Raw genomic sequence first — 18,924 nt, 5'->3', positions numbered from 1 at the left:
AGGACAGGCTTGCTCTGTGGGGTAAGGTCTCCTACCTACTAGTTTTCAGAGAGGACAGGCTTAGTGCCATGGGTCCCAGTCTCTCTTTTACTTATTATTAGGAAAGGACAGTCTTTGTGCCTTGGCTAGTGTCACCACTCCACATTCCTTCAAGGTAAGATAGTGTTGCTCGTATGGACGAAGGCCTCCATTCTTCCTTCTCTTCAGAGAAGACAATTTGGTTTGTGGGCCATACACTCCACCTGACTTTCTGTTCACAGGAGCTACCTTAGGTCTAGTGTGAGTAGTTGTTTCATCTAGTCTGTTATAAATAAGAGTGTTGACCTTGGGAGCCTGGGACTGCACACCAGTTCCCACGAGGAGAGTCCAGGCTTGGTGTCACAGGCCTAAGTCTCCATTCTAGTTTCCCTTGCATAAAAACAAGCTTGTTACTGTGGGAATAAGACACTACTCGACATTCATTCAGAAAGGACAGGCTTAGAACTGGGGTCACAGGCCACCAATTAAGTCTCTGTTAGGAAAAGTCAGAAGAAGTGCTGTGGATCGAGCTCTCAGCTCTGCATCCTGGAGTATGTGGAAAGATTGGAATTGCAAGCCAAAATCACCTCTTTTGCTCCCAACAGAAACTCTAGGCCTGGAGCCAAGGTTCTAGTTCTCCAAGAAAGATATTCTTACCAGAGGAAAGGCTGGCCTTGTGGTTGAAGGTACACAATCTACTAAAATTCAACGAGGTCAGGTTAGTGGCTTTAGACCACAGATCTATTGTATTATTGTTAGGAAGAGACTTGCTTTATGTATGGGCTGGGGTCTGCAATCTATATTATTTGAAGATAGTGCAGTACTGTTACCATGAACGGAGGTCTCCTTTCTTTTCTATAAGGGTAGACAGATTTGATCAATGGGCCTGGACTGCACATCAGTTTCTGTCACAGGGTCTAGGTTGTTGGTAACATGTGTAGGTCTTTAGCCTAGTCTGTTCAAAATTAGAAAGTGTTAACTCAGGAGCATGGCCCAGAGGAAGTCATGACAGGATCCAGTGACCATACCTTGGAAATCACGTGCCCATCAAGAGGCTGGCTTTTATGAAACACAGAGAGATCATGGTACAGTTGGGGATAACGTAGTGCTCCCTTTAGCGTGATGAGTATATATCTCTTGATAAAATTCACATAAACACTAAGAAAACATTAGTCTGTATGTAACAGAAGGTGGCTCCTAATGGACATCCAATCGAATATTGTGTCCACATTATAAAACTTGCTTGAAGTCAGCTATATATGCGGCCAGGTGAAGATCATTAATTCGCCTCAGTTTTGTCTGTTGTCAAGAGACGTGCTTAATGGCAGTGCAGGTGGCTGTCTCACATTGGCCGCACTGAATATTGGAGGCTGAAGTGCTGTGAGGAAGTGACTCTATAATGGTGGAAACGACAGCCAACATTTTGCTATATTGTAGGAAAAATGCTCAGTCATTGTGAGGATACCACTTCTTGGCGGAAAGAACAGCTGCCTCAGAGTTCCTCTATAGCAAACCTCAGACTACAAATTCTGAGAGACGGGCTTAAGGACCATGGAAAGACAGCTGAGATACTGACATTGAGGCACTTCCTTCGATGTATTCAGAAAACCCTTGTATTAGGCCAGCAGAGGAAAATGAGGTGAAAGTCACCTGGAAATCTCATAACAAGAATAAGGAAATCTCGTGATATTCACGAGCTTTCTCGTGGGGTTCACGTGTCCAGCAAGAGACTAGCCTGAGTGCATCATAGGGAGATTACATGACATTAGGGTTATGGTATGCCATTCATGTATCTGTTACCCTTCTACATTCCTTTGTAAAATTCACATAAACACCGAGAAAATGAGAGTTCGTATGTAACAGAGCATGGCCGAGACAGCCACCTCACGGCCCTTCAATCAAAAAGTTAAGTCTGCATGAGAAGACTTACTTGTGGATAGTGGTGTAGGGACCCAGATGATTGTCATTAGCTAACTGTCCTAAGGTTTCGTCTGTGGCCAAGCAACCTGCTTGAATGCAATGGGAGCAATTGTCGCACATTAACCACGTTGAAATTTGGAAGCTGAGTCTGCTTGAGGAAGCTACTTTAGAGCAGTGAAAACAGCAGCTGCCACTTTACTGTATTGTAGCAAAAGTTCTGAGTCTTTGTGAGCATAACTCTTAAAGGCTTCAGGTTCGACTCCTGCACTATTCTTGGATGCGGATCTTAGGCCACCATTGTAGAGAGGGAATTGCTTATCAGCCAATGCATCAATGCTAAACTATTGAAAATGAATAATTTATGAGATGTATTTTGAAAATACTTGGTTGAAGATAGGGGAAGAGGAATAAGATGGAAGTCACTTGAAAATCACATAGCACTCACTAGGGAATCACGCAGAAGTCACGTGAACACCTCACTCGGCAGTCACGTGAAAACTTCATGTTGGGGTCAAGGAAGACTCCACGGAAATTGTTTGTCTACCAGGTGACTATTCTTGTTGCTGTGGATGAAGGTTGTCACTCTACTTCTTAGAATGAACCAGGCTTAAGTGTGTGGGAAATGTTTTCCACTCAAGTTTACCTTAAAAATTAGACTGGCATGGTGTCTTGTCTTCAAACATTCACCCTACTTCCCTTGATCTGAGCAGAGGCCTGCATAATGGGCCATGGAATTCTATTGACTTTTTTTTCCCTACCATGACAGTCTTGTTACTGTGTGTCAAGTCCTCTACCTAAGCTTCCATTCAGAGAAGATAGGCTAGATTCTGTGTTTCTAGGTCTCCACTCTATTTTCTGGAAATAGAAACAATGCTTGGCCATGCTTCCAAGCTACCCGATCAAGTTCCTGAAAGAAGAGTCCAGACTTTGAGCCAAGTTTCTAAGTGCCCAAAGTACCTGCTCTTACCTGAGGAAAGGCTTGATGCTGTAGGTAACAGTCACCTTTCAATTAATGGCAAGAGGGAAAATTGGTGACGTTGGACAAGTTTGTTCTGAATGGACTGTTAGGATGACAGAAGTTTGGTGTCGTTGGCCCAAATTTCTATTGTAAATCATTTAAAAGAGGCCTATTTTGCAGTGAACCGAGTCTTTCATTCTTCCTCCTCCTAGAAGATGGCAGCTTGGTTCTGTGGGTCAAGGTCTCCCCAAGTAATTCTTGAGCCAGGTTGGGTGTTATGGGCCTAAGTCTTCAGTTTGGTCTTGTGACTAATTGGATGTTCTTGACCTTGTGGGCCTGTGGCTGCCAACTAGTTCCTTGTAGGAGGCCCAGAATTGGTACCCTTTTTTCACAATCTCGGTTTTAGTTTCTCTTCCACAAAGAAGGCTTGTTTTTCTGGGCCTAGGACTGAAGGCAACATTAATATAGATAGGACAGGCTTAGAATCATGGATCCAGAACACCACTTCAGTCTCCCTTAGGGAAAGTCAGAAGCAATGCTATGTGTGAATTTCTCAGCTCTACTTCCTGGAAATAAGGGAAGGGATTGGAACTGCAAACCAAGGTCAGCATTCTCATTCTCGATTAAAAATCTGGACAGGAGACAAGGTCCTAGGTTTCAAGTTAAGATTCTCTTACCTGAAGATAGTCTTGCCCTGTGCAGTAAAGTCTTCTACTATTAGAAGACTTTAGTAGTAGAAGAGTCATAGTCTCCCTTGTACTTATTGTTAGGAAAAACGGGCTTTGTGCCTTGGGCCCATGTTACCACTCTACATCCTTTTAAGGGAAGACAGTGTTGCTGGTATGAACAGAGGCCTCCTTTTATCCTTTCATTCAGAGAAGACAGCTTTGTTTGTGGGCCATGCAACCCACATGAGTTTCTTTTCACTTGAGCTACCTTGGGTGTAGTGTGAGTAGCTTCTTTGTCTAGTCTGTTATCAACTAGATGGTCTTGACCTTGGGAGCCTGTGCCTTCATTCTAATTCCTGTGAGGAGAGTCCAGACTTGGTGTCACAAGCCTAAGTTTCCATTCTATTTTCCCTTGCATAAAGACAGGCTTGTTGCTGTGGGACTAAGACATTACTCGACATTCATTCATAAAGGACAGGCTTAGCACCATGGGCCCAGGCCACCACTTTAGTCTCTGTCAGGAAAAGACAGAAGAAATGCTGTGGGCCGAGGTCTCAGTTCTACCTCCTGGAATAAGTGAAGGGATTGGAACTGCAATCCAGAGTCACCACTCTCACTCTAACAAAAAGTCCAGGCCTGGATCCAAGGTTCTAGTTCTCAAAGAAAGATATTCTTACCAGAAGAAAGGCTGGCCTTGTGGTTTCAGGTTTTCAATCTACTAATTTTCAATGAAGACAGGCTTGATGGCTTTAAACCAGGGCTCCGTTGTATAAGTGTTAGGAAGAGACTGACTTTGTGTCATGGGCCTGGGTCTCCAGTCTACATCATTTGAAGGGAGGACAGTACTTTTACCATGAATGGTTATCTCCTTTCTTTCCTTAAGAGTAGATAGTTTTCATCTGTGGGTCATGCATTGCACATTTCTTTTTGTCACAGAGTTTAAGCTGTTGGTAGTGTGCATAGGATATTTTGCTCAGTCTGTTCAAAATTAGACAGTCTTAACCTCGGAAGCATGGCCTAGTGGGAGTCATGATAGGATCATGTGACTGCCCCACAGGAGTCATGTGTCTATCAATAGAATGTCCTGAATGAAACAAAGGGAGATCTTGTGACAGATGGGGATGACACAGTGCTCCCTTTCGAATGACGAGTGCAGATCACTTGATAAAATTCACATAAACACTGAGAAAATATTATTCTGTGTGTAACAGAAGGTTGCTGGAAAAGCCTCCTAACTGACTTCCAATCAAATGTGTGTCCACATTACAAAACTTACTTGAGGTCAATGATATATGTGGCCAGATAATGATAGTTAATTTACCTTAGGTTTTGTCTGTTGTCAGAAAACCTGCTTTATAGCAGTTGAGGCGCTGTCCCACCTTTGTCTCCTTGAAAATTGGAGGCCGATTGTGCTATGAGATAGTGATTGGATAGCTGTGGAACCAACAGATACCATTTGCTGTATTGTAGGAAAAATGCTGAATCTTTGTAGGGATACCTCCTCATGGCGGAAAGAACTACTGCCTCAGAATTCCTCTCTCCTAATGCTGCTGATACTGAAGCTACCTCTCGCAGCCTCTGGAGCTCCCTGCAGGAGAAAGGGGAGGGGAGAAGCTGTGGCAACTTCCCTGAACTGCCCTGTCTGGAAGTTTTGTGAGTTCCACACAGCCGACAGCAGGGCCCAGTCATCAGGGCAGAAAGCAGAGATGCGGGACGGGACCGTAGAGAAACAACAGTTGATTTTTACAGACTGTGATTGCAAAGCTGTTTGAGCCACAGCCCTCAGCTCCCAACCTAGAGGGCCCCTTTCTCCATACTCTTGGAGAATAATCATCACATAGCCTCAGCATAATCTGAGCAAAAGCTGCCAAGCCTGTCGCTGACACTGACAGGGACTGAAACTGAGGGTAGCGAGCATGATTAAATAGCTACAATAAAACAAAAAAAGCATTATTTAGGATTTATATAATGCAGAGTCCAAGAGGCTTAGACGCTACCTGCTGAAAACCAAAAGTAAAACACCTTCTTTGCAGCAGGCTAAAGAGAGACCTTTAGGTAATAAATACACTTTCTGGAAAACAGCAGAATATACTTCCCTTAATGCTCAGACAGAGAAATAGTCCATTAAACACCATCAACAACCAAGGTGAAAAGGCATATCAGAAAGAAAGAGAAAAATCTCCATAAAATAGACTACAGGCATAGGAATATACAACATAAAGGACAGAGAATTCAGGATGGTACTTCTGAAAAACTCACTGAGTTCCGAAATGAGTTATATCAATAATTTCAAAAATTGAAAAAACAACTAGCTGAGCAGAGCAACGAGATTGAAATTCTCAAAAAGAATAGAATAGATCTTCTGGAGATAAAGAAAAAAAAACATACTACAAGATTTGAAAAATGAAATAGAAAGCTTGGGAAATAGAGTCAATTAAATGGAGGAAAGGGCCAGTGATATCAAAGACAGAAATCTAGAAATAAATCAGAAGGAAGAAGAAAGAAACCAAAGAATGAAAAAATAACGAAAGAGAAATACAAGACCTAGCTGATACTATCAGGAGAGGAAACATAAGAATAATGGGCATTATCAAAGGCGAGGAAAAAGAGCAGGGACTAGAAAGCATTTTCAGACAAATTGTTGATGAGAATTTCCCAAATCTAAGGAATGAGCTAGAGCTTGGATTTCAAGAAGTCAATAGAACACACAATATCTCAACCTTAAAAAGTCTTTACCAAGACACATTGTATTAAAATTTTCAAAAATCAATGACAAAGATAGAATTCTCAGGGCAGCCAGGGAGAAGAAAATGGTAACTTATAAAGAAAAAAACATTATATTATCATCGGTTTTCTCAGCACAGACCTTATGAGTCAGAAAGGAATAGAATCAAATATTTAAACTATTAAGTGAAAGGAACTACCAGCCTAAAATAATGTATCCAGCTAAGCTCCCTTTTAGATATGAAGGAAAAATTAAGACCTTTTCAGACATATAAAAATGAGGGATTTCTCTAGTATGAGGCCTGCACTACAATAAATACTGAAAAAGGTCAGCACACCTAAAAAAAATTACAAAAAAATACATAATAAGGAGAAAAGTGACTATGAGGCAAATAGAAGCAGAGGAGTTCAATCCTTATTAAAAACAAGGTATTATAAGCTTAAATAATAAGAAGAGAATTGGTATAGCAAGATAGTAATGAACGTTCAGGATACATAGGGGCAAAATGAGATAACGATGACTTGAAAAAGAAAGGATTCAAAGATCCAAATTTGCAAAGGGGAATGGAGATAAGGCACGCACAGAAGAAAATGGATGACTGTATATCTATAACTATCCTTTACATATTCGTAATGGTCACCACGCACCAAAGATTCAGAACTAAATTATATAATATAAAAAAAGAAGAAAAGGGAAAACTCACAAAATCTAACCAAAATAAAGAAAACAGAAACACAAGGACAAGGAAACAATGGAAACACCGAGCTACCAGAAAGCAAAAGTTAAATGGCTATAAGAAGACCTCATATTTCAATAATCACCCTAAATATAAACGGACTGAACCCACCAATAAAGAGGCACAGAATTGCAGAATGGAAAAAAAAAAAAAAAAAAAACCCAACCTTATGTTGCCTCCAGGAGACACATCTCATTTCCAAAGACGAATATAGACTCAAAGTGAAAGAGTGGAAAATGATATATCAGGCAAATGACATTCAGAAAAAAAGCAGGAGTAGCGGTACTAATATTGGATGAAATAGACATCAAAATAAAAAAGGTAAAGAAAGATACTGAGGGACACTTTATAATGATAAAGGGAATCATGCACCAAGAAGACATAACACTTCTTAATATCTACGCTCCCAATCAAGGAGCCCTGAAATATGTAAAGCAATTACTAACAAAACTAAAGGGAGAAAAAAGATCAGAACACTATCGTACTAGGGGACCTAACTAAACCACTATCAGATATGGACAGATCATCCAAACAGAAAATCTATAAGGAAATAACGTCCTTAAATGACACATTAGACCAATTGGACAAAATTGACAGTTACAGAACCTTCCATCCCAAAACAGTTGCTTATACATTCTTCTCTAGTGCACACGGAACATTCTCAAGAATTGACCACATACTGGGACACAGAGATAGCCTCAACAAATGTAAGATGGTTGAAATCATACCAACCATATTCTCTGCACATAATGTATTGAAACTAGAGATCAATTGCAAAAAGAAATCAGGAAAAACCACAAATACATGGAGATTAAACAACATGTTATTGAAAAATAACTGGGTCAGGGAAGAAATAAAAGAGAGATCAAGAGATACATAGAAACAAATGATAATGATAGTAAAACATATCAAAACTTGTGGGACATGGCAAAAGTGGTCATAAGAAGAAAGTTCATATCATTATAGGCCTATCTCCAAAAACAAGAATGAGCCCCAAACACAAAACTAATGCTTCATCTAAAAAAAAAAAAAAAAAAAAAAACCTAGAAAAAGAACAAATGAAGCCTAAAGTCAGCAGAAGGAAATAAATAATCAAAATTAGAACAGAAATAAATGAAATTGAAATAGAAAAAAGAAAACAATAGAAAAAATGAATACAATAAAGAACTGGTTCCTTGAGAATATTAATAAAATTGACAAACCCCTGGGTAGACTCACTAAAGAAAAAAGAGAAAGGACACAAATAAATAAAATCAGGACTGAAAGAGGGGAAATTATGACTGACATCACAGAAATACAAAGGATCATGCTAGAATATTATGAAAAAGTATATAATAACAAATTTAATAAACTAGAAGAACTGGACCAGTACTTAGAAAAATAAATAAATTTAACAAAACATGTGAAGCACCTATATAATGAAAAATACAATACCCTATTAAAAGAAATCAAAGAAGATAGAAAGAAATGGAAAGATATTCCATGTTCTTGGATTGGAAGAATGAACATAGTTAAAATGATCATATTACCTAAAGCATTATACAGATTTAATGCAATCCCCAACAAAATCCCATTTTCATTTTTTAAAGAAATAGAACAAACAAATCATCAGATTTGTATGGAAGCACAAAAGACCCCAATTGCCAAAGCCATCCTGAGAAAAAAGAAAGAGACTGAAGGTGTCACTCTGCCCAACTTTAAATTATACTACAAAGAGACAGTAATCAAAACGGCATGGTATTGGCAGCAAAACAGACACACGGACCTGTGGAACAGAATCAAGAGTCCAGAAGTAAACCCATATTTATATGGGCAAATAGTTTTTGACAAAATGCCAAAAACTTATAGTGGGGAAAGGAAATGATGCTGGGAAAATTGGAAGGCCACCTGCATAAGAATGAAAGTAGACTGTTGTCTATTACCACACACCAGAATGAACTCAAAATGGATTAAGGATCTGAATATAAGACCTGAGACAATTAAATGTATAGAAAAAAAACATAGGAACTAAACTCAAGGACCTTGGACTTAAAGAAGATTTTATGAATTTGATCTCAAAGGCAAGTGAAGTAAAAGCTAAAGTAAAGGACTGGGACTACATCAAACTAAAAAGCTTCTGCTCAGCAAAAGAAATCATCAACAAGGCAAAGAGACAACCATCCTACTGGGAAATTATATTTGCAAGTAATGCCTCTGATAAGAGCGTAATATACAAAATATAAAAAGAACTCAAAACAACATAAAAGCAAACAATCCAATCAAAAAGTGGGCAGAGGACCTGAATAGACATTTCTCCCTAGAGGACATACATTAGCCAATAAATATATGAAAAGATGCTCAACTTCACTAGCTATTAGAGAAATGCAAATCAAAACCACAATGAGATACCATCTCACACCTGTTAGAATAGCTATAATCAACAGGACAAGTAATAACAAATGTTGGAGAGGATGCGGAAAAAAGTCCACACTGCTGGTGAGACTGCAAATTGGTACAGCCACTATGGAAAACAGGTTAGAGGTTCCTCAAAAAACTAAGAATTGATTTACCAATCCCTCTACTGGGTATTTACCTCAAAGACTTGAAAACTCATATCTGAAAAGATATTTGCACACTGATGTTCATATCAGCATTATTCACAGTGGCTAGGACATGGAAGAAACCGAAGTGTCCTCTGATAGATGATTGGCTAAAGAAGCTGTGGTACATATATACAGTGGAATATTACTCGGCCATAAAAAGAGATGAAATACTGCATTTGCAACAACAATAATGGACCTTGAGATAATCATGCTAAGCAAAATAAGCCAGACAGAAAAAGTTGAAAATCACATGATATCATTTATATGTGGGATATAAACCTAAAAGCAACAAACGAACAGGACAAACAAACAAAGACTCATGGACATGGACAATAGACTAGTGGTTACCAGAGGGTAGAGGGCGGGGGAGGAGGAATAGGGAGGTAGACAGTGTAAAGGAGGTCAAACATAAGGGTGTAGAGGGAAGGCGAAGTGGGTAAAGGGGATCAAACATATGGTAGCTGAAGGAAATTGGATTTTGGGTGGTAAACACACAATAGAATATATAGATGTCAAATTATAATATATACCTGAAAATTATATAATTGTATTAACCAATGTTACCCCAATAAACTCGATAAAAAATAAAAATAAAAAATAAATTAAAAAAATAAATTCCTCTCTAGCAAACCTCTGACTACAAATTCGGAGGTGGCCTGGCTTAACGACCATGGAAAGAAAATTGAGATATTGACATTGAGGAAGTTTCTTCAGCTTGTTCTGAAAATACTTGCTTTAGGCCAGCAGAGGAAAATGAGGTGGAAGTCACTTAAAAATCTCATAGCAAGAACTAGGGAATCTTGCGATATTCATGTGGCTGCCCCGTGGGAATCACGTGACCATCAAGAGACTGGCCTGGCAGCATCACAGGGAGATCACATCACATTGGGGTGATGGTGTGGTAATTCATTTTTGAGTTATCCTTCTACATTCCTTGGTAAAATTCACATAAATGCCTAGAAAGGAAAGTCCATGTGTAATGGACCGTAATCCATACAGCCACCTCCCTGCCCTTCAGTCGAAAGGTCAAGTCTGCAAGAAAAGACTTGCTTGTGGATAGCAGTGTAGGCTATCAGACAATTGCCCTTACATAACAGGTTTCCTCTGTGGTCAGGCAACCTGCTTAAAGGCAATGGGAGTGGCTGTTGCACTTTAACCGCATTGAAATTAGGAGGCTGAGTCCGCTTGAGGAAGCTACTTTAGAGCGGTGGAAACAGCAGCAGCCATGTTGCTGTATTGTAGCAAAAATGCTGAGTAATTGTGAGCATAACTCTTAAAGGCTTCAAGTGGGATTCCCATACTATTCTTGTATGAGGACGTTAGGCCACTACTGTCAAGAGGGAATTGCTTAGTGGCCAAAGCATCAATGCTGAAATATTGAAAATGAAGAATTTATGAGACATATTTTAAAAGTACTTGGTTGAGGATAGGGGAAGAGGAATAAGGTGGAAGTCACTTGAAAATCACATAGCACTCATTAGGGGATCACATGGCAGTCAAGTGAACACTTCACAGGATTCACGTGAGTGTCAAGGAAGACCCTGAGGGAATCATGTGTTTACCAGGTGACTATTCTTGTTGCTGTGGACATAGATTTTTCACTCTACTTCTTACAATGAACCAGATTTGAGTGTGTGGAAAACGTTTTCCACTTGAGTTTACCTTGAAAATGAGGCCGGCATGGTATCATGTTTTCAAACATCCACTCTACTTCCCCTGATCCTGGCTGAGGACTGGGTTCTGGACCTTGTACCTCTACTGGTACCATGAAATATCTCTTAGAACATTCTAACATTATAACACTCTAATTTGAATTTATATCAGATTAACTTCAACAACATTCAAAAACTCTGATTCTTTACACTCCTATCCCCATCTCCATATGGATGAACAGAATTGACTTTATATATTGTGTGGTTTAAAACATAAACTAAAATTCTTTTAAATGTGTCTATCTCTTCAATTATGTAGAAAATAAGATTTGGAGTTACAAAACAAGGTTATATTAATACTAGCTTTTATTCTTGTAATCTTTTTTCTTTAAATATGTTAGTCTCTCAAATCACATAGTAAACAAAAAGTACTATTACAAACCATTATTATAATACTGACTTTTTGACTGTCCACATATTTACCTTTATTGAGATCTTTAATTTTTCATATGGCTTTGAGTTCTTTCTAGTGTTCTTTTATTTCACCTTGCAGGACTCCTTTATGTATTTCTTGCCGGACATATCTAGTGGTAACAAGCTCCTTCAGCTTTTATTTATCTAGGTATATCTTAATTTCTCCCTCAGTTTTGATGGACAGCTTTGCCAAATATAAGATTCTGTATTGGGTTTTGTTTTTGTTTTTGTTTTGTTTTGTTTTGTTTTGTTTTTAGCACTTTGAATATATCTGCCACTGTCTTCTGTCCTCTAAAGTTTCGGATGAGAAATCTGCTCATAATCTTATCGAGGATCCCTCATATGTGACCACTAACTACTCTCTTGCTTCTTTCAAGATTCTTTTCTTTTTTTGCTTTTTGAAAATTTGATTCTAATAGTAAAACTAAATTGTGCTAATAATTATGTAAACTTCTGTATTTATATTTAAAATTTTCTATTGTCACTTTGGATAAATAAGTAATTTAATGTTGTTTCACAATAATGCAAGAATCTTTTTGGTTGAGTATGTTTGATAAAATTTCTAAGATTCAAAATCTAAAGAGAGTCATTTTCTTGATTAAGAACTTAGGAAGTTTTCAGAAGGATCCCTAAAACACCTCAAAGACTTGTTTCCTCTCCTTATAAAAAGAGAAATTAAAATAATTAGGCCTATTTGGTATGTTAAATTACACAAAAAGCATTGTCAAATAAATGATGCTTAATCTTTGATTATATTTTAGATTTATTAATGTAAATGTTAGAAAACTTAAAGTTTTTCTCAGAATTAGAGCTCAGTTCTCTTTTATACTGTCTAAAGCACAGTATAAAAGTTTTTCTATATTGTTCTACTCCAGATAAGATATTATATGGTTTTCTTCCTAAAAAGCAAGGATTCTATATTAAAAAAAATAGTTTTCTGTGTTTTATACTGTCTTAATCGAGCATTTGATTACTCAAAAAAATAATCTTCTTAATCCTAAAAACTAAGGTTTTTATAAAACTAGTAACTTGTATTTATGTTTGACATCTTTTACTTTCACTTTGAAAAATGGATAGTTTAATATTGTTTCATAATGATACACCATCCTTTTGGTCAAGCATGTTTGAGAAACTTCCCAGAGTTCACAATGTAAAAAGAGAAATTTCTTAACCTGGAAATGGGTTATTCTATCAGTGGGTTGCTGGAATACTTCGAAAATTTGTTCTTTCTCTTTATAAAAGAAAAATTTAAACTAATTAGTCTTATTTGATATACTAAAGTTGCATGGGAAGTTTGTCAGATAAATAAATAATAATTATGTTGTATTTGCATGCATGTGTTTTGTTTCTGTTTTTGTCAAGCACAATGCCTTTATTTTACATGTCATTTCCAAAGAAGACATTTTTATAAGTCAGCAGCCAACAGAATTTCTAAAAGGGATAGTGACAGCAAAGGTAACTGGCTCAAATTCCTCTGTGTACATCAGAACATCATGTACATTTCATGCCTGAGCAGCTTGTATATCTGGCTTATTTGAAGGTAAGGCAGTGTAGATTGTGCAAATAAGAAATCTGTGTTCTGTGATCAGGAATGGCTACTGCATGTGTCACACAAAATGCACAACCTGAAATGTTTCAATCCACAACCGACAGGCTCGTGCTTTGTATTAATTTCTCCTATATACTAGTTTTCAGAGAAGAGAGGCTTAGTGCTTTGTGACCCAGTCTCTTTTCCACTTTTTGTTATAAAAAGACAGGCCTTGTGCCTTTGGCCTGTCAACAATCCATATCCCTACAAGAGAGTATGATGTAGTGCTACCTGTGAACTGACAAGTGCATATCTCTGAGAAAATTCACGTCAACACTGAGAAGTCATTAGTCTACGTGGAGCAGAACGTGGCCAAGATAGCTTACTAACTGTCCTCAAACAAATGTTGTGTAAACATTTCAAATCTAATTTGAAGACAACTATATATGCGTTCATTCAATGATCTTTAATTCACCTCTAGTTATTTCTGTTTTTCAGGAAAATTGCCTTATGTATATAGAGGCAACTGTCGCACATTTGCGGCATTGATAATTGACCATGAGTGTGCTGAGAGATAGTGACTGGATAGTGTGGAAACAATAGCCACCATTTTTCTGTATTGGATGGAAAATGCTGAGTCATTGTGAAGATACCACATGATGGAGGAAAAAACAGCTGCCTCAGAATTTCTTTATACTAAACCTGAGACTACAAATTTTGAGAGGGACTGGCTTCACAATCAAGGAAAGAAAACTGAGAAATTGACATTGAGGCTATTCCATCAACATGTTCTGAAGAGGCTTATGTCAGCCTAACAGAGGAAAGTAAGTGGAGGTCGCCTGGGAAACTTGTCACAAGAATTAGGGAACCTCGGAATACTCATGAGGCTTACCTGGGGGATTCACATGACCATCAAGAGACAGGCCTAAGGGCATCACAGGAAGTCACTTGATATGGATGGATGGTGTGACACTCACTTTGAGTTACCTTTCTCTATTCCTTGGTAAAATTTAGATAACCACTGAGAAAATGATAGTGTCTATGTAACATAGCCACGTAACAGCTCTTCAATTGAAAGGTCGTGTCTGCATGAGAAAGTTCACTTGAGGACGGCGGAAAAGGTGAACAAACAATTGTTGTTATATAAGTGGACTTAGATTTCATCTGTGGCCAGGCAACCTGCTTGAACACAATGGAAGCTGCTGTCAAACATTAACTGCGTTGATATTTGGAAGCTGAGTCTGCTTGATAAAGCTACTTTAGAGTGGTGTAAACTATAAGTGACATTTTACTGTATTATAGCAAAAATGCTGAGTAATTGCGAGTATAACTCTGAACAGCTTCATGTATATGCGCCTTTGGCCACAACTGTCGACAGGGAATTGCTTAAAGGCCAATGACTCAGTGCTGAATATTTAAAATAACAGTTTATGAGACAAGTTTTGAAAACACTTCTTTGAAAATAGGGGAAGAGGAATAAGGTGGAAATCACCTGAAAATAATTTAGAATTCCCTAGGGAATTACACGAAGCTCAAGTAAACACCTGGTGGAATTCACATGCAGATCAGGGAATACTCCACATGAATCTGGTATCTACCAAGTGACTAGTCTTGTTGCTGTGGCTGTAGGTTTTCACAGTACTTTGTAGAATGAACCAGGCTTCAGAGCACGGATCGAATTGCAAACGAGTTTACCTTATATATGAGATTGGTGTGGTGTTGTGTTTGCAAATGTCCACTCAACTTACCCCAGTTCCAGCAGAGGACTGCCTCCTAGTCCATGTTCTTCCAACGACTTTTCTTTTTCTACTAAGAATGTCTTGTGGCCGTTTGTCTATTCCTCTACCTAAAGATTAGTTATGTAAAGTTAGGCTATATTCTTTGGGCCAAGGTCTCCACTCTACATCGTAGACATAGGAGAAATATTTGGTTGTGTTCTAAGTTCCCCAATTGAATTTCTTAAAGGACAGTCCAGACTTTGGCCAGGTTTCTTAGTGCCCATAATACCTTCTCTTACCAAAGAAAGGCTTGGTAATCTTTCAATAAATGTTTAAAAGGATAAATGGTGACGTGGGATCAGGTTGTGCTGAATGTACTGTTATGATGACGAAAAGGTTGGTGCCATCGGCCCAATTTATATCAGAAATGCTTTCAAGGGATCACAGTCTTGGAGGCGTGCACCGAGTCCTCCATCTTCCACCTCCTTGGAAATCACAGCTTGGTTCTTTAGACCAAGGTGTCCACAAGAGTTTCAGGTAACAAGGGCCAGGCTGAATGTTTCTGGGTCTAGGTCTTGAGACTGGATGTTGTTATCAATTGCATGGCCTTAGCATTGTGGGCCTTGGCTTTAATTATGTCCTTTTAAAAGGTACAGGCTTGATTCAGATTTCCACAGTCTCTGTTTGACTCTTTGTTCTCTAAAGAAGGCTTTTGCTTTGAGACTATAACTTCAGGCAACATTTGTTCACATAAAACAGGCTTCGAACTGAGGGCTTAGCCACCTTTTCAGATTATGTCGGAGAAAGTCTGGGCTAATTTCTCAAATCTACTTTCTGGAAATAGAAGTAGGGATTGTAACTGCAACCAAGGACAGTACACTGGGTCCCAATAGGAAATGTAGGTGGAAGCCAAGGTCCTAGATTTCAAGATAAGACTCAAATTACATAAGGACAGACTTGCCCTGAGGTTTAAGTTATCCTATCACCTAGTTTTCAGAGAGGATAGGCTTAGTGCCTTGGTTCTCAGTCTCTCTTCTACTTTTGTTAGGAAAAGACAGGCCTCGTGCTTTGGGCCCATGTCACCAATCCATATCCTTACAAGGGAGGATGATGTAGTGCTTCCATTATAGTGACAAGTGCATATCACTGAGAAAATTCACAACACTGAGAAGTCATTAGTCTACGTGTAGCAGAAGGTGGACGAGACAGCTTCCTAACCGTCTTCAAAGTGAAAGTTGTCTCCACATTATAAATCAAATTTGAAGTCAACGGTATATGCGGGCAGTCAATGATCTTTCATTTGCCTCTAATTAAGTCTGTTTGTCAGGAAAACTGCCTATGTCAGTGAAGGCAGAAGTCGTACATTGGCAGCATTGATTATTGAGCCCAAGAGTGCTATGAGATTGCAACTGGATAGTGGTGGAAACAATTATCACTACTTTTTTTACTGTAGGAAAAATTCTGACTCATTAAAAGTATACCACTTGATGGCGGAAAGAACCCCTGCATCAAAATTTCTCTATATCCAACCTTAGACTACAAATTCTGAGAGAGACTTGCTTAATCACCCAGGAAAGAAAACTGCAACATTGACATATAGGTGCTAAATCAGCGTTTTCAGAAGAGGCTTATTTTAGTCTAGCAGAGGAAAGTGAGGTGGAAGTGGCCTGGAAATCTCATAAGAAGAATTAGATAATCCTAAGATACTCACGAAGCTTCCCTGTGCAATTCATGTGACCGTCAAGAGGCTTGAGGGCATCACAGCATTGTTGATGTAGTTCTCACCTTTGAGTTACCCTTCTCCATTCCTTGGTAAAATTTAGATAACCATGGAGAAAATGATAGTGTCTGTGTAACATAGCCACCTATTGGATTCTCTATTGAAAGGTCATGTCTGTGTGAGAAGATTCTCTTGAAGATGGCGGTATAGGTTAACAGAAAATTGTTGTTAGATAACTGGCCTTTGGTTTCATTTTTGATCAGGCAAACTGCTTGAATGCAATGGAAGCTGCTGTCAAATATTAACTGCATGGATATTTGAAGCCTGAGTCTACTTTAGAAAGCTACTTTAGAGCAGTGTTAAATGTAAGCGCCATTTTGCTGTATTATAGGAAAAATGCTGAGCCATTGTGAGTATAACTCTGAACGGCTTCATGTGGTACTGCTGCACTATTCTTTTATGCAGACCTTTTGCCACAACTATCCATAGGGAATTGCTGAAAGGCCAAAGACTCAATGCTGAATATTGAAAATAAGAGTTTATGAGACGTGTTTTGAAAACACTTTTTTGAAAATAAGGGAAGAGGAATAAGGTGGAAATCACCTGAAAATCATTGAGAGATCACTAGGGAATCGTGTGTAGTTCAAGGAAACACCTGGTAGAATTCACATGGGGATCAAGGGATAACCCACACTAATCAGATATCTACCTAGTGACCAGTCTTGTTGCTGTGGCTGTAGGTTTTCACAGTACTTTGTAGAATGAACCAGGCTCCAGAGCATGGATCGAATTGCAAACGAGTTTACCTTATATATGAGATTGGTGTGGTGTTGTGTTTGCAAATGTCCACCCAACTTACCCCAGTTCCAGCAGAAAACTGCCTCCTAGGCTTGGACTTCCAATGACTTTTCTTTTCCTAACAAGAATGTCTTGTGACCTTTTCCCAAGTCCTCTACCTAAAGATTCATTGTGTAAAATTAGGCTAGATTCTGTGGGCCACGATCTCCACTCTACTTCCTAGAAATAGGAGCAATACTTGTTTGTGATTCCAAGCTCCCAAATCGAATTTTTTAAAAAAGAGCGTGAGATTTGGCCAGGTTTATTAGTGCCCACACTACCTTCTCTTACCAGAACAAAGACCTGGTGCTGCAAGCTGTGGTCAACTTTCAGTAATTGTCTAAAAGGGAAATTGGTGACGTTGCACCAGGTTATGCTGAATGTACTGTTATGATGACAGAGGTTTGGTGTCATCGGTACAATTTCTATCCTAAATGCTTTCAAGAGAGTACTATTGGAGGCATACACCGAGTCCTCCATTCTTCCTCCTCTTAAGAGATGACAGCTTGGTCCAATATACCAAGGTGTCCATAAGAGTTTCAGCTAACAAGTGCCAGGCTAGATATTTGTGGCCCTAGGTCTTGAGACTGGACATTGTTAACAATGGGATGGTCTTACGTTGAGGGCCTGGGTTTTAATTATGTCTTTTTAGGAGGTCTAGCCTTGGTTCAGATTTCCAGAGTCTCCTTTTTATTTTTTTTCTTCGCTAAATAAGGCTTTTGCTTTGAGACAAGGATTCAGGCAACATTTGTTCACAGAGAGCAGGCTTGGAATTGTGGTCTGATGCCACTCTTTCAGTCTATGTTTGAGAAAGTCATAGATAATGGTCCGGCTCATTTCTCAAATCTACTTTCTGGAAATAAAGGTAGGATTGTAACAGCACACTAGAACCCAAAAGGAAATGCAGCTGGAGACAAGGCCATAAGTTTCGAGATAAGACTCAAATTTTATCAGGATGTTCTTGCCCTGTTGTTTAAGTTATCCAATCTACTACTATTCTCTCTGTGGTTTGTTTTTAGAAAGGGTAGGCTTAATGCCCTGGTTTCCAGTCTCCCTTCTACCTTTTGTTAAGAAAAGACAGGCATTGTGCATTGGGCCCATGTCAACAATTCACATTCTCAAAAGGGAAGATAATATAGTGCTTTCGTTGAAGTGTCAAGTGCAAATCACTTAGAAAATTCACATCAACACTAAGAAATCGTTAATATATGTGGAATAGAAGGTGACCAAGACAGACTTCATACTGACCTCCAATCGAATGTCATGTCCACATTACAAATCTTACGTGAGGTCAACAGTATCTGCAGGTAGTCAATGACCTGTAATTAGCCTCTACTATTGTCTGTTTTTCAGGAAAACTGTTTATGTCAGTGGAGGCAGAAGTCGTA

This window comes from Pteropus vampyrus, unplaced genomic scaffold (genome assembly GCF_000151845.1).
Source record: "Pteropus vampyrus isolate Shadow unplaced genomic scaffold, Pvam_2.0 Scaffold208, whole genome shotgun sequence".
NCBI lineage: Eukaryota > Metazoa > Chordata > Mammalia > Chiroptera > Pteropodidae > Pteropus > Pteropus vampyrus.
The sequence above is the reverse complement of the archived record's forward strand: the minus strand, read 5'-3'. Positions refer to the sequence as shown.